The following is a 14,692-nucleotide window of genomic DNA, read 5'->3' as shown; positions in this document are numbered from 1 at the left end:
TATTTCAGAGTCCATCAATAAAATTTGCATGTATTCTAGAAGTTAGTAAATAATGTATACGTGTTTTATACATGTAGCAAAAAATGACTGATGTGGTACTGAACTTGGCTGTCTTATTTGCATTGCTTTTTACACTCTACCTTTTTAGATTAGGAAAGATTTAATTTTGGGGCACCTGGGTGGCTCAGTCAGTTAAGCGTCTAAATTCAGCTCAGGTCATGATCTCACAGTTTGTGAGTTTGAGCCCCACTTGGGCTCTTTGCTGACAGTTCAGAGACTGGAGCCTGCTTTGGATTCTGTGTCTTCTTTTCTCTTTGTCCCTCCCCCATTCACGCTCTGTCTGTCTCTCTCTCTCTCAAAAATAAGCATTAAAAATTTTTAAAAAGGGAAATATTTAATTTGGAACAAATTAATATATATTAAAAGGAAACACTAGCTCCTAGTCACATGTTTGTTTGTAAGATATCTGCTTTCATCTCTATTGTATACAGATTTTAGACTGCCATATTTTTTTTGCAAGGAACAAATGAATTAATATGTCTAAAGAGATTAGGAAAAATATATTGGGACATGCTAAGTGCTCAATATGTATTAACTATAGCAATTATGATGATGTCACTCAGCAAATTTGAACATGTAGTGTTAGTAGAGAATGTACAGTCCTTCAAACATAAAAGCTGTTGGATTATTGCATTATATTTAAAAAATTTTTTTAATGTTTATTTATTTTTGAGAGAGAGAGAGAGAGACAGAGCACGAGCATAGGAGGGGCAGAGAGAGGGAGACACAAAATCTGAAACAGGCTCCAGGCTCTGAGCTGTCAGCACAGAGCCCAACATGGGGCTTGAACTCATGAGCCATGAGATCATGATCTGAGCTGAAGTCAGCGCTCAACGGACTGAGCCACCCTGGTGCCCCTATTGCGTCATATTTCAAACTGAGAAGTATAGTCAATAGCCAGAAGCGCTAGGTAACAGTAATTTTATTTTTAAAGTATTGTTCAGTAAGTAGAAATTCTGATACATGTGTGCAGTATTTCACATTTAAATGAAGGGTGCAATATTTATTGATTTTTAAATACTCTGATATGTTTGTTTTTATACAGATATTCTATTATCTTAAACTATTCCTTCCTTCGTTTATTTAATAACCATTTATTGAATGTTTACCTTATGCTCGACACAATGCTAGGCCCGAATGGGATGGAAGACATTCCTGAGGAAATTCACAATCTAGCAGTAGGGCAAAAAGTTATTTAGAAACAGAGAAGCTAGAAAACTCTGGGAACACTGTGATAGGTCTTTTTTGTAAGTTCAAGGGTGGGTTAACCATCAAACATTTATTTCTCACAGTTCTGGAAGCTGACAAGTCCAGGATCAAGACTGGCAGTTCCAGTATCTGTTGAGGGTCTGCTTCATGGTTCGTGGTTGGCTGTCTTCTCGCTGTGTTTTGTGATGTCTCTTAATTGATGAGGTAATAGTAGCTTGACGTAGCTACTTCAGTAGCTCTGATTTTGGGGTGGAGTGTATGGCCAATGCTGGTCAATACCACTGCAGTCCCCATTGCCTTTAGGGGTAAGCATGAGACCCAAGAACAGCAAGTATAGTAAATGAGACACAAGGAGACTTTGGCTGAGATTTCTGGAGAAAAAAGCTCTTGTTCTTTCTGGCAGGATAAAAAAATGGAGAGGGTATAGGACCAGGGGCTCTGCCATTGTTTTACTACCCTCGGAAACATGAGATTGAAGCTAACATAGTGAATGGCCTTTCTGAGAGATATAGCCAAACTGGTCCTGGAGATACATACCGCTTGGACCTTCATGCCTGGCCTGAAGCCATTTAATTCTGGTGTTTAAAGTTTATGAGGGCCAGTACATTACCTTTTTTTTTTTTTTTAATGTTTTATTTATCTTTGAGAGACAGAGACAGAGTGGGAATGGAGGAGGGACAGAGAGAGACGGGGACAGATGATCTGAGGCGGGCTCTGCACTGACAGCAGCAAGCCCCATGCAGGGCTTGAACTCATGAACTGGGAGATCATGACCTGAGCTGAAGTTGGACACCACCCAGATGCCCTAAGGGCCAGTACATTACCTTTACTTAGGCCAACTTATGTCAGTGTCCTATCACATACAATGAAAAGAATTTGAACTTAATATGGGTTAGAGGAAGAAAAATATAACCAGGAATTTTTAGAAGGCAATTATACATTAGAATTTAGCTTTTGGTTTATTCTTGATCGTTATCACTGACTGTAAGTTCCTCAAGGGCAGGGGCCATGTATGCCTTGATTATGTATGTACATCCAGGGCTTAGCCCAGTGTCTGGCATATAGATATTAAATATTTCTTGACTTCAGTGGATTGGAAAAAATAGAGACATGAAAAATCAAAATAGAGAAGACTTGGAAATAATTTTTCCACATTATGACCTGATGAACTGAGATACAGTGATAAACGATTAATGAATTGCAGAAAGACTGTAGCTACAAAGGCAATAAGAGTTTATTAGAGAGATAAGATGCTGTCACTTAGGCTAGCACAAGCCAAGAGAGGGTATGATCAATAGTAAGAGATGAGGGAAAACAATCTCCACCTTTCAGACTTTTCTGGAACACACACAAGATCAAATGATAACTTAACAAAATTTTGAAACTTCATGCCATTTTAAAAAGAATAATAAGAATAAATGAACAAGATAATGAAATACAAAATAAGGGCAGCCAGAGTAAGATATGTGGAATGTATAGTTTAAGGAACTGTAGAAGAATGAAAAAGAGGCTAGTTCTAAGAAAAGATCATGTTTTTCAAATGTTATGGGCTGAAGTGTGTCCCCTCAAAATTCATATGTTGAAGCCTTACCCCACCCCGTACCCCCCCAATACCTCAGAATGTGACTATATTTGGAGATACAGACTTTATAGAGGTAATTAAGTTAAAATGAGCTTAGGGTGGGCCCTGATGCAATGTGACTGGTGTCCTTGACACTCTGAGAGCCATCAGGCACATGCTTGCACAGAGAAAGGAACATGTGAGGACACAGCAAGAAGGCAGCTCTCTGCAAGCCAGGGGGAGAAGTCTCAGGAGACACTAACCCTGCTGGTACCTTGATCTCAGACTTCCAGTCTCCAGAATTGTTAGAAGGAAAATTTCTGTTGGTTAAACCACCAGTCTGGGAAATTTTGTTATGGCAGTCTTAGCAAACTAATAAATGTAACAAATGCAAATTCATCTTGGGTTTGGAGGAAGAAAGTAAAAATTGATAGGAAAGCCAAAGAAAATGAGATTTTATTGATTTATTTATTTTTACAGAGAGTGTGCAAGCAGGGGAGGGGGCAGAAGGCGAGACAAAATTTTAAATGGATTGCATGTTCAGTATGCTGAGCTCAATCCCATGACCCTGGGATCATGACCTGAGTCGAAGTCAAGAGTCAGATGCTTGCCCAATTGAGCCACCCAGGTACCCCTAAAATATTTTATTTTACTTTAGAGTAGGTAACACATGCACACATTACAATATTCAGATATTATAAAAAATACACAGTAAAATAGAAATCTTTCTACAAACTCATCCAGGGCCAGGATACCCAGTTAATTATCCTTTCCTTTTCCAATTATAGTCTATACCAGTTTCTTCAGCATTTTTCCATATATAACCTATGCCTAAAAGTAACATATATATATACACACATATATGCATATGTTATATACATACATGCATATAACTGTTACTAAAAGTAACATATATATATAAAATACATATACATACGTGCATATAAATGTTACTTCCCACTATGTGCCATTGACTAGAAATTTTAACTCTTGTCCAATTTAGTCTTTGAGCAGTGTGTTTATAAGATAATTTACAGCTTTGGGGCTGTTTACTTATTAATTTTCATAGGTACATATATATTTTTTGCTATTCACCTTTTTTAAGTTTATTTATTTTCAGAGAGAGAGGGAGGGAGGAAGGGGGAGGGACAGAGAGAAAGGGAGAGAGAGAATTCTAAGCAGGCTCTATGCTGTAGGCTCAAAGCCCCCATGGGGCTGTAACGCAGGAACCATGAGATCATGACCTGAGCTGAAATCAAGAGTTGGACGCTTAACCGACTGAGCCACCCAGGCACCCCATGCTCTTCATCTTTTTTATAATATACACAGCAGATCATCTCCTACCAGTGCATTTATAGCTACCACATTTCTTTTTGCAACCCTATGGATGTTCCATAATTTTTCAACTAGTCTTCTAGAATTGAACATTTTTAGGTTGTTAACTTTTTATTTTTATGAAGGATGTAGCAATGGATAGCTTGTACATTTTGGTCATGTGTGAAGATATCTGTATGATTCATTTCTAGAAGTGGAATAGCTGGGTTAAAACATATGAGCACTGACAGCTCAAGTTTATACATGAAGACATTGTGGTTTTAAGAAATTCTTAAATGATAGAGAAATAAAAACCTGAATTAAACATTCCAGCAACTTTAACATATTGAATTTGGTGGCAGTAAATTCCTTTATGTGTTAAAATACAGACAACATGCTGCTTTAACACTGTTTTAAAATTATCTGTAAAGTAGTTGTGGTTTTACATTATTGTATGTTGATGTTCTACAATTCATAAGTTTTTTTTAACTTGGATCTAATATAGGGTAGTGAAAGATAATAGGTGTTTGAGTTAGACTCACCTGAGTTCAAGCTTTGGTTCCACTTTCTAGTTTGTGTGACCTTGGACAAGTTATTTAAGTTTTCTAAACTTCCTTATCCACAAGTGGTATTTACATTATGGGCTCGTGCAAATCAAATGAAATAGTGCATATAAGGCATTATTGGCCAAGTGCCTGGCACTTAGCATATTGTTAATTTTTTAAAATTTTCTTAACATATTTAGTTTTTGAAGCACATTTTATTTTACTCTACTGTAAAACATTTCATGATGAAAATATCAACGTAAATAGAAAGCAACTAAATTTGGATAATTTGGTGGCTGGCTACACCTGTGGATTGTTTTGAAGGTAATCCCTCTCATCCTTAAATAATCCTTCCATTGTGCCTGAAACTACACCATTAGAGATTTATTCTGTTCAATCTCCATTTCTTTCCCCTCTTCCCTCTTAGCTTCAGGGCAATTTAGTTCACTTTTTGAAACTGAACCACATCTAGGTAATTTCTAGTCCAGAGAATTTGTACTGGGACAGTTTCGCTCTTGGGCAAAGTAAGTAGTTTGGCTGTGACAAATTTTAATTCATGTGGGGTTCCTGGTGCCTTATTAGAGAACAAAGCTTGAGAATGATTGGGATTCTTACAGACTTTGAAAGACTGTTGAAATTAATGTCTTTGTAGAAGAGGAGAAATAAACTCTAAAGAGGTAATTCAAATAAGGGTGGTAGGAGTGTCGTGGTAGCAGGTGGAAGCAACTAAGATAGGTATATGTTTTTCTCTTCTTGGCTTCTATCCAGCCTTTTAAATCATTTCTGCCAGGGCCTCTATTTCCTTACATGCAATAAAAGTATCTTATATGCAATATGGTATCTCACATGTTTAACCTTTTCTGGCTTTATTTTATATTTGGTTTCACATCTGTTCCTTTTCAGGTAAGAGTGAAACTCCCACTTGAAAACCTTAGGAGATATGGTGCTTCAGCTCAGGCAGGAAGTCACAACTAGAGTTTTAGACATTTAGAACTTGAGGCAGTATAAAGTATACAGTAATGCTTACTAGCATGAACTTTGGAGCCACACTGCTTGGGTTGAAAACCTCGCTTTCCAAGCTATTTAATCTCTTCATACCTTCATATTTATGGTACAGTTTGGCAAGTTATTTAACCTTTCTGTACCTTAGTTTTTAATTTGTGAAATGAGGATAGAAGGGATAATGAGTATTTACCTTGCAGGGTTTGGGGAGGGTTAAATGAATCAATAAATATAAAATCTTAGAACAGCGCCTGGCCCATGCTTAACATTGTTTGCTATTGCTAGCGTATCACTGTGCGCACTTCTAGTTGTCCTATGTGCATATTCCACATCTGTCCCAAGCACTCAGAAAGCTTCCATAGAGCTAAGACAGCTTTCCACTTTCCTCTTCTTATCACAATTCGTACATAAGAAGTGTGCAATATATCTGAGATAATTCTCCAACTCCAGAAAGTCATTTGCCTTGGTTCACCCGCTAAATAATATTAAGAGTCTGTTTAAAAATGGTGAGCATCAAACCACTTTTCATTAATATAATAACAGACTCAATTGAGTCAATGTAGTTTCATTTCATACAATCAAGCACCTTATATTGATAAGGTCATAAAAATATTATTCTCTATTCCGAGAGGATTCATTTCACTTCATAGCACCGGTTTGATTGTCCTTTTTGTTAACGTCCTGGTCTTATCCGCGCTTCTCGGTCTCCTAGCCTCAGGAAGGCCATTCATTGACCGCTCCCGTGGCTAAGTAGCAAGCGATTTTTCCAAACCCGCCCGGGACCTCCGCCAAGCGGCCCAGGCTCCACCCACAGTGCGGGGACAGGGAAACAGGAGGAGAGAAAAGGGGTGGGGCGCTGCAGATTCCTGGTTGGGGCCTGGGTGGCGTGCCGGCGCCGTGACGTCTGACGCTACCAGTTGACGCAGCCGCAGCCGCAGCGACGCCTGGCTCTAGCTGGGACCCCTCCCATCCTTCTCCGCCCCTCTCTGTGTCAGTGGCTAGGGGCCCCCGGCCGGACCTAAAGCAGCTGGCCGGGGTAGCGGGGCTAGAGGGTGTGGGCGCGGGCAGAGCTTCGCCGGCCCGGGCCGGCTCGGCGCTGCTGCCGCTGCCCGAGGCCTTTAGCGTCCCTCGAAGAGGCCGGTGCGGTTCCAGGCCGCCCCGGCTCTCGCCCAGGTGAGGGGACGGGTCGGACTGGGCAGGGTTGGGTGAGCAGTTTGCCATTATCTCTGGAACTCAGCCAGGTCAGAGTCTGGAGGTTTGGCTTCGCCGCTGTTGCGGCGTCGACTCGTTTCCTAGTTTGCTATTCTTACCTGCAGCACCGGGAACCTGTAGACCGGGTGTAGAAGGTCAATGGGAAGGCCTGGAAGAGCCATTACAGTCGATGGTTGGGGGCGCCGACGCCGGAGCGGCCTCGGTGGATGGTGATAAGACGGGTGGGCGGCGCCCACTTGGTGTGTGGACTCCGCGGGCGGGAAGAACAAGCGCACCTGCAGGCTCCGGCTTTAGCCTTGCTGGGAGCCCTTGGCTGCGGCAGACCCCGAACTGCTTAACGTAGGGTCTACTGACCGATGGCGGTGGAGCCTTAGAACCTTCCCCCTTCCCAATCCAGGCGGGACGTGTGTTGTATTGTGAGTTGGTGCTTGCTGAGTCTACACTATTGAAGAGTACATTTCAGCGGAAACAGTATCTTACGGTCAAAGGAAGGTGAAGGGAAGTTGATTTTCCTTCTGCAGAGTATATTGTTTTCTCCCCTCCTCCACACCTAACTCCCACCCCCATTGACCTTAGTTTTGACAGTAGACAGGGACGCTTGTTAAATGGAAAGAATTCTTGTAAATTTCCTCTGTAAGAAAATCATGTTTTTGTAACTGCCCAAGCGTGTACGTTTCAACTGGTTTCATGTTACTGCTTTCACCCTGTGTATGGCATTGAAGCTGATTTATTCTAAGTTAACCATAAACATTTAATATGAAAATAGATGAATTAACCAGAATATTCATTTTACATAATTGTTGAGAAAGACATATTTTATGTGCATGTTATCTCATTTAATCATCATAACGATCCTATCACGTTAGGTCTGTTATTACTCTCATTTTATAGATGAACTAAACCGTGCAGCCCTAAAAATCAGCTTGTACAAAGTAGAGATGTGATTTAAACCAGGTAATCTGACGCCAGTTTAAGGTCCCATAATCAGTATGCTTTACCATCTCCCAAGTATCTGAACAGTTTGCAAAGTGATTTTCATTTGATAAAAAGTGTGCCAGGTGCTTGGAATAGGAAGGAAACTGAGGCACCATTCCTGCCAGCAGAGAACAAACAGTTTGAGAGGACAACTTTTTTAAGGCCACACTTATGTTTTAAACATAGGATTTGACTTCTGGAACCTTGTTCTAAAAGCTTTAGAACACTGTAATTTGGAAACCGTGGTCTTATTCTAGTTTAGAAGTATTTCTTGTCTGGAAACTTTAAAGAAGGAAATGTGATATTGGAGTAACAAACACTTTCTATGTGTGTGCATTCACACTCATGCAATCAAATAATTTATTCTGAAATGGTGCAAATGTTGATAAAGCCGAACTATCTTCTATAATTGGTTAAAATGTTCTTTTCAGGTTTGTTAAGATGAAACGCTGCAGGTGGGCCTTCTGAAGACAAGGAGAAAGAAAAACAACACTGCAGACTCTGGAAAAAAATTGAGTAAATATTTTGGCCAAGTTTTTAAAAAAATAATTTCCAATTAAAGCTGAGATAGACAAAATCTGACTTTCTGCTTCAGTTGTGTTTTAAGCTGCTTGAGTGGTCATAGAGTGAAGGTTGGGGCAGTATATAACATGACCTGCCATTCATCTTACCTCACTTTTGAATTGTTGATATCTGATTGACAATTAAGTTGTGTGCTTAGCTTGTGTATTGGGAGGAGAAAGCCAAGGGAAGCTTTGGGTTAATTCTCTATCAAGTGTTAACATTTTTTTCTTTTTCTTGCTCATGCCCATGTTATAAAAGGCTTTAAAAATAAATGAAGAAAATTAGTTGACTTTGGTTTGTTCTTCACAGGATACTAGGTATGTTGAAGTCAAGTATATTTTATATTATGAGTTCTATGGAGATTAGTAGAAGACACAGTTAAACACGATGAAGAAATATTTAATTCATTTCATCAATATTTATTGAGTACCATATTTCAGGCGTTTAGTATTAGTGTTCATCATGGCCCTTGAGAATACTAGAGTAGTGAATTTTGCCTGGAAGGTAATATTTTTGTGAAATATCATACATTTTTTTATTTCTATGTGCAAAGATGTTTTTGGTTTATATAAAAGACTAGAAAACAGCACTGCCCGTGTGGTAAATGTTTGTATTTGTAATAAATCTTTCATAATTTTAATAAAGGAAGGTACTCTACTAGTGCTACTCTAAGGTACAGTGGGATACTAGGATTCTTCTAGACTTCATTTCATCATATTTTTTTTCATGTTAAAGATAATGATAGAATTTCAGAAATTTCTTGAGAGGTTAAGAAAATTAACTCTTTAATATGAGAAAATTTCAGGCAATTTATATATAACGAATAAAAGTGACATGGTCAGGCAACAGTCTGGTGATGAGTTGGAGGGTGATGAGTTTGGCAGAGTGGTGATCATAAGAGGCATTGTAATAATTCAGGTGGCAAATGAGAACCAGAAGTACAGAGATGCAAATGGGAATTAAAGATGGAGATGGATTAGACAGATGCAAAGGAGATGTATTGAGTAGGATTTTGGGCTTGAGAGAAAGTCGAGTCCGGGTAATTTTTAGCTACTGTCATATGCAAGCACATAATAAATGTATAATAAACATTTGAAGGATAAAGGAACTGATATCTGATATCTGGCTTGAGAAACTGAGTGGATTCTGGGACCATTTACTGAGGCAGTATAGGAAGAACAATAGATTGGGGAACATGGTTGTGGGGCTGTTGTTATGAGGCATCTGTGACTTCCAAGAAATGTCATTAGGAAGCTGGATATAGATCTTAGTTAAGAAGACCCCGCTGGGGATATAAAATTTGGAGTCTCAGCTTATAGATGATGGTTAAAAGCAATGTGACTAGATGAGATCACTCAGGGAAAAAATGTAGAGTAAAAGAAAAGAAATGCGGATAGGGAAGACTAATAAATCCCTATCCTGGAAGGAAGACACACCTCAAAGGAGATGAATGAATGGATAAGGAAGCAGGAGAATCACAGAAGTCAGTGGAAGAACTGAGTTTGGAGAAAAGGAGTGAGTATTAAACACCTTTGAGATATCAGATAAAATGAGGACAAAGAAAGTATCTATCAGACATGTCAAGAAGTTGTTGGGGCACCTGGGTGGCTCAGTTGGTTAAGCATCTGACTTTGGCTCAGGTCATGATCTCTGCATCGGGCTCTGCTGACAGCTCGGAGCCTGGAGCCTGCTTTAGATTATGTGTCCCTCTCTCCCTCTGCCCCTCCCCCGCTCATATTTTCTCTCTCTTTCTCTCTCTTTCTCTTTCTCTCTCAATCTCTTTCAAGAATAAATAAATGTTAAAAAAAAAAAAATTAAAAAAAGTTGTTGACCTGAGCAAGAGCGATTATATGGATGGAGCCAGTTCACACTGGTAAGAGATAAGGAAATTGAAATAGGTACTGTCATTTACCTATTTCAGAAAGTTTGATTCTAAATTGAATAGAGAGGGGATCGCTAGATATATGAGTTTGAGAGTTTTTGTTTTTTAAAGGTATGAGTGATATGATTTATAATCTTTATTTGCTGAGGATAAAAAAACATCAAAAATAAAATTTGAAGATAGAGGAGAGAGGGACAATAATTAGTGAAGCAAGGTCACTGACTAAGCTGGAAGGGATGGAAAATGAGGATGCAGGTCAAGGGTGCTTTAGATAGACTTCTGAGACAGGAGTTAAGGAGATGGTGATGATTACGGATACAGATGAATATGTAGAGGCAGGGTAGGGGTTGCTCCACAGAGTCCATGCAGGAGACTCTCACTTAAAGTAGAGAGAGGAAATGGTTCATTCATGGGATTGGTAATCTTCTTGGTGTGTTATTGCTGATTCCTCATCTTTTGGTAAATTGGAGGAGAGTAGAGTGCATTAGTTTAGCTTAACATGCCTGGTATGAACTATCAGAATAGAGATAACTTGTAGTTATCTTGCAAAATTACTTTTCACATACTTTGTATTAGTTATCTATTGCTGAGTAACAAATTATACCTGAACTTCGTGGTTTAAAATATTTAGTATCTTAGTTTCTGTGGGTCTGGATTTGGAAGCGCCTAAACTCAGTCCTTCTGGTTTAGGGTCTGTCATGAGGTTGCAGCCAAAATCTTGGCAGGAACTTCAGTCATCTCAACTGTGGCAGAAGGATTTGCTTCCATGATGGCACACATACATGTCTGTTGGCTAGAGGCCTCAAAGCCTCACCATGCCGATCTGTCTAGGGCTTTTTAAATGTCCTAACAAGGCATCTGGCTTCCCCTGGAACAGATGATCCAAGAGAGAACAAGGAGGAAGCGGTGATGCCAGTTTTGACTTAGTTACACACCATTGCTCCTGACATACTCTTTTACAGCTGTATCACTAAGTCCGGCCCACACCTGAGAGGAGAATTAAGTTCTACCTCTTGAAGGGAGGAATGTTAAAGAGTTTTTGGACATTTTAAAACTACCATACATTTTATCAATTGTCAAGTTCTTTAGGGGCAAAAAAGCTCTTTAAAAGTCAGTGAATAATAGCCTTTATGATCAGGTGAGAGAGAGGTTCTAGAGGAGTGGGAGGTGGTTAAGTTAGATTTGGTTCGCTTTATAATTTGGCCTTTTTTGCTGCTAATCAGGCTGTACAACTTGTGTTACCACTCAGGGTTATTTAAAAAAAAGTGCTTGTTGACCCTTGACTTAATAGAGAATCATTTTAGGTTAAAAAAAAAAAATGCCATAGTGGGCAAAATATGAATTTTTTATACCAAAATTTGAATTTTGGTAGCATTCATATTAGCTTCTAAATGTAGAGTTGGGAGGAAGGATCTCATTTTTCATATAACGAAACTTAGAACTAAGAGATAATTACTGGGGCCTTAGCTGTGTTTGTGCTTAGCTTCTCAGTGCCATAGTTTTCTCGTCTTTAAAATGGGGAATTGTTAATGAGTAGTTATTTGTGACAATTAGATGAGTAAATGCACATAAAGTGTTTAGCACTGTGTCTAGCACACAGCAAACCTTGAATAAGTGTTGTAGCCATTGTTATGATAGCTATATTTTTATCATTTTAATGGTGAATTAATACCATGGAATGAATGTTTCAAAGGGTAAGAGAACATTGACCAAATGTTTAAAGTCTGAATTTTAGATTATTGATCTGTTTGTACTTGGTCACTTTTTATGTATACGTAAAGTATATTTCTATTCATATCCATTTAAAATGCTGTGTCTCATATCACCAGTAGTACTGTATGGGTCATATCCACATAAAACTTCCCCAAAGCAGACTTCTTTGTTGTTGTTTTACTTACATGAAAGTTCAGTTTCAGTTGTAGCAATATCGTCAGCTCACAGGAATTGGCTGTTAAATGAATCTTGTGGGCTCTTAGGGTAGCAACATACTAATAAGAAAACGTTTTCTTTGAACTTGATGTGAGGAGAGTGTTGGTAAACACATGTGACAAGTTTCTCCCTCTCCCCACATCCAAAGACCCTTTTTGGTTGGGTGAATAGTTTGAACATGTATTTGAGAGGGTTTCTGACTGAAGTGACATAAGGTAGAAGATAGAACCTTAAGAGCCAGATAGGAAAATGGAAATAGATTTATTACAAAAATCTTCTAGAATTTTATTTTGCTGGTGCTTTTTAGTGTTATGCCTTCTGGTGTATTTTTAATCTAAATCAAAGTTGATATATTGAATTCTTGATCTAAAGAATTGAAGGAGGGTCACCAGGGTGGCTCAGTTGGAGTATTCGACTTCTGCTCAGGTCATGATCTCAGGGTTCATGAGTTCAAGCCCTGCATCGGACTTGCTGCTGTCAGCTCAGAGCTTGGAGCCTGCTTTGGATTCTGTTTCCCTCTGTCTTCCTTCTGTCTTTTTCTCTGCCCCTCCTGCTTGTGCTTTCTCTTTCTCCCAAAAAATAAATAAACACTTAAAAAAAAAAAAAAAAAGAAAGGAAACTTGCAGAATGTGTTCACTAGTCAGTACAAAATGAAGACAAAACCCCACAACCAGTGAATGGGAAGTAAAAGTAGGAGGATTACATCTTTCACTTGGCAGTTACTATTGAGCTCTTTGCATTGCTGACCATATCAAGGAATATGTTGAAGGTAGAAATTAGTTCTGGTGGATTATTAAAAGTGGATTGTATTTAAGAATCATGGTTTCTTCTAGGTTCGGAGAGTTTGAAGTCTGTTCTTTTTACCCTATTAATAGATATGTTTTCTACAGATTTTTAAGAGATTTGTTTTGCTTTTAATAAGTATTTAGGTAAACCAGCATAAATTTCTGTCTATAGCAGTGAGGTGTGCTAAAGTGCAACATTTTTGTTGAATGATATGATTTCTGAGATGTTAAAAATTCTTTCATATATAACATAAAGAACAGTTTTTGTAGCATAGATTACGTTATTAACAAGTATGTTTAGTTTGCAGATTTTTAGTGTTTGAATTGTCACTCACCATATCTGAATATTTCTTTAGCAATAGTTGCCTGGTAACTAGTGTATTTTGGTACTTGATCTGCTTCTAAGAATCATATCATACTCACTGTTATTTGTAGAACTATGTTATTCATATTAACTTAATTTCTTGATTGTTATTTGTGCCAACTAATTTTTTTGGTTATAAAATTCTGTTATTTAGTTAAATATATGTATTTTTCTCATATATTGTAAGGAATGAAATACATTTCAATCATTGTCTACTGCTATGCATTTTATTTATTTTTTTTAGCTTTCACCTTTTTTGTTGAGCTGATTTTTTCTTAAAGAACATTAATGATAGTAGCTTAGCACCACTGCTGTAATGTGTTTCTTGTCAGGCACTGTATGTTAGCTTGTTTGCTTCATGTTTTTAATGCCTTGAGCATCTCTTCAGAGAAGAGATGGCCATTTGGAAACAGGCTCAAAGAGATTCAGTAACTTGCTCAAGCTATCTCACAGCTAAGGAAGGTATTAAAGGGGTAGAGCAAGCTTTCCATTTCAAATCTGACTGTAAAGCCTAGTTCCAGTATACCAGATGATTTCTGTTATTTCTGATAGAATGTTATTTTACCATTTAATTCTGTTGGGTTTTGGAGTTAGTTAATAGTGAATTGTGTTTGTTGCACTTGGAATCCTGGGACTGAAAGGAACCTGGAATGACTTTCTCGGTAGAGATAATTATATACCTGGTCTAACTTAAGAGGATAATTGTCTATCTTGTTTGTTTAAATGAACAGAATAGGACATTATAGATTTTTGCTTTATTTTGAATTTTAAGAGATAATATTGGTTAATACTCCCCTTGAAGGGATGGATGGTGGAATTTAAAGCCTTGTATCCTGATAGGTAAAATATTTTAGTCAGATTGGGCTTTTCCAATCACTCTATGTTTAATGGGTAATAACAACCTTGTTAATATATTCCATTACTATCTTGTAATGTAAGATTTACATATTTATTTTATGTGAGATATTAGTTGTAGTAAGTACTTCCCTATTTTATATACTTTATGAAGCATCATGGAATTGGAAAGTCATGTGTTTTAGGCCATTTACCTTTAGATTGGTGAATGGTCAGTGTTTAAATGAATAGCTCAAATGTTCTAATCATCCTTGAAACTTCATTTTGGATAAAAATGTTGTCATGATATGATTTATGTTTTACTTTTGTTTTGGGATGTCATTATGTCATATAGAGATGAGCAGTCTGTTCAGACATTTCATTTTTATTGGTATTTACTTAGATATTTGGGTCAGTTATCTGGCTTCTTAATTCTAAGGTGGACATAAATGACTT

The 14,692-nt window shown here is 38.0% G+C and overlaps 1 protein-coding gene across 10 annotated transcripts in view; it reads left to right on the top strand.

Annotated features, from left to right (window-relative positions):
- Positions 1-6,624: 6,624 nt before the first annotated feature.
- BLTP1 (bridge-like lipid transfer protein family member 1) overlaps positions 6,625-14,692 on the top strand; it is a 220,428-nt gene continuing 212,360 nt past the window's right edge. For 6 of the 10 annotated variants that reach the window (XM_040474633.1, XM_040474632.1, XM_040474634.1 and 3 more), the window contains exons 1-2: positions 6,627-6,864; positions 8,310-8,394. The gene's annotated coding sequence lies outside the window, so the exon portion shown is untranslated. Of the gene's footprint in view, positions 6,865-8,309; positions 8,395-8,700; positions 8,760-14,692 lie in introns of all 10 variants that reach the window. The other 4 variants (XM_040474631.1, XM_040474647.1, XM_040474644.1 and 1 more) reach the window with 4 other exon arrangements.

Source organism: Herpailurus yagouaroundi, unplaced genomic scaffold, assembly GCF_014898765.1.
Source record: "Herpailurus yagouaroundi ecotype Mexico unplaced genomic scaffold, PumYag 28, whole genome shotgun sequence".
NCBI lineage: Eukaryota > Metazoa > Chordata > Mammalia > Carnivora > Felidae > Herpailurus > Herpailurus yagouaroundi.
Note: the sequence above shows the minus strand (reverse complement) of the source record. Positions and strands in the feature narration are given on the sequence as shown.